The sequence below is a fragment of the Crocodylus siamensis genome, chromosome 6, assembly GCF_052110815.1.
Source record: "Crocodylus siamensis isolate JL-2025a chromosome 6, ASM5211081v1, whole genome shotgun sequence".
Taxonomy (NCBI): Eukaryota; Metazoa; Chordata; order Crocodylia; family Crocodylidae; genus Crocodylus; species Crocodylus siamensis.
In genome coordinates this window covers 2,465,469-2,467,375 of record NC_143400.1, presented here as the reverse complement: position 1 = coordinate 2,467,375, position 1,907 = coordinate 2,465,469, and the positions used below count along the sequence as shown (strand labels likewise).

At 39.2% G+C, this 1,907-nt stretch overlaps 1 long non-coding RNA gene across 1 annotated transcript; it reads right to left on the bottom strand.

Annotated features, from left to right (window-relative positions):
* Nucleotides 1-642: 642 nt before the first annotated feature.
* On the bottom strand, nt 643-1,258 carry LOC149860433 (uncharacterized). The gene is made up of 2 exons (XR_016443129.1): nt 1,181-1,258; nt 643-761 (listed from the first exon to the last, which is right to left on the bottom strand). It is a non-coding gene; the product is annotated as an uncharacterized LOC149860433 (long non-coding RNA).
* Nucleotides 1,259-1,907: the final 649 nt, after the last annotated feature.

Genomic DNA, 1,907 nt, shown 5'->3' with positions numbered 1-1,907 from the left:
CATATGGATCCTGGAGAGCAGCAATCTGATAGACAGCAGAACTAGGTGCTGTTTGCGTGGGCCTGTAGGTTGGTCTGTACATAAGCCCAGTTCCTGTCTGCATGTGTGATCCAGTAATAGCATATTAACTCATTATGAGTCTTAAATGCGTAACGTAAATGTAACGTCACTCGTTGTGATGCATTGGAAGAGTGAATAAAACCTAGAAAAGCCTGATGACGTGTATGAGCGCCCCAAGTTCCTCATCTCAAAATCTCATTTGCTGAGTGAGGAACCATCTGTGCAGAGACAAGGGAACCATGGCAGTACAAGGGGAGAGTTTAGCAGTTCAGCTAGCGGAGCTGACAACAGCAGGGAGAATATTGGGGCTTTCGTTTTCTTTGTCGTGAAATTGGTTGTGCTGCATCTTTTGTTGCATGCTCAGTTCATTGAATCCAGATTGTGTTGTGCATATTCATGTTTAGTTCATTTGTAGTCCTGCTCTGCTTTCCCAAATGGGATTCTTGTAGCTCGCCTCAACCTCCCGCGTCCTAGTATTCCTAGTCCAAGTTGCGGTGCATTCTAGGTTATTTTCATATGCTTGCTGAGATACTTTGCAGTGCTTTGAGGACAGGGGAAATGAATGAACAAGCTTCCGTGAACTCAGAGGAAAATTCTGTATTTCCCCGACGACATCCTGTAAAGTAGCCTTCTGGAGCTGGCAACATTTCTAAGCAGTTTTGCAACACAAAGTAAAATCAGACCCCCAAAATATTGTCTTCCTGGATGGGAGAAAAAAAACAAACAAGTTTACTCCTTGTGATGACGTCCTCTGGACAGATGTAAAGGTGGGGGTAGCTATGCGCATGCAGTAGAACTGCTCAGAAGAGCTGTCATTTACTTCAGCTGTTTGTACCAAACTCCAAAATGCATGTTTGTAAAAAGGACATATTGAATAATGCACAGTATTCGTGAATAATTATGACATTTCCCCATACGACATGAGTTTAAAGGATTTTTTTCCCGTATCAAAGCGCTTTTTTAAAAATGTGAGAACATCAAATAAACAAACTTGTAGCAAATTTAATTAATTTTTCATCATGTACAAAGTCTGTGGAATAATTACTAGAGCTAAGATTCCCCACCAGCCAGTCAGCTGTGTCATGAATATTCATGCCAAATGGAAATAAGTGGAACTTACAGGCAAGTGTCAAGATTCCTCTGGCACTACAGCACGCTTCTGGGATCAACAGTAATCAACTTGCGGAGCCAATACCGGGTCGTTACATGGTGTTGATGGAGCCTTAGCACATACAAGGGATTATTATAAGAGCATGAAGAACTAATTATTTTCAATTAAAATATTTTAAAGGCAGAAAACAATAGGAAACTATTTGGGCTAATTCTTTTTCTTTGAAATTTTACAGGTTTTAGTTTAAAAAAAAAATGAATTTTTTTTGGTTTTTACAGCTGGAACCAGCTTTTTGTTTAAAACCTAAACAAAATACTACATTTTTTGTTATAACTATGAAACTATTCGACAAGCATAGCTTCTTTTCTGTGAAGATTTTACTTTTGTGAAAAGCTTATTTTTTCCATCCAAAAATATGGCTGAAGGATATTATTGATGTGCCCGGATAATACTTATGCCCCCTTGTGTTCTACCAGCTTGTATCAAAGCCACTAAATTAAGGTCCTGAGTACAAAAACAAATCTTTTTTTTTTATATTTTACCACTTATAGTTAGGAAGGTCATGGAAACACCATGAGAAGACAATCTGAGTGTAAACCAATGGCACCAGCGAGACCTCATGTGGAATACAGTCAGTAATTCTCATAGTCCATGTTAAAGACAGTCTTGAATAGATGAAGAGGAGGGCTGCTGAGGATAATCAAGGGAGCAGAAAACGGGTCTTATGAGAGAAGGT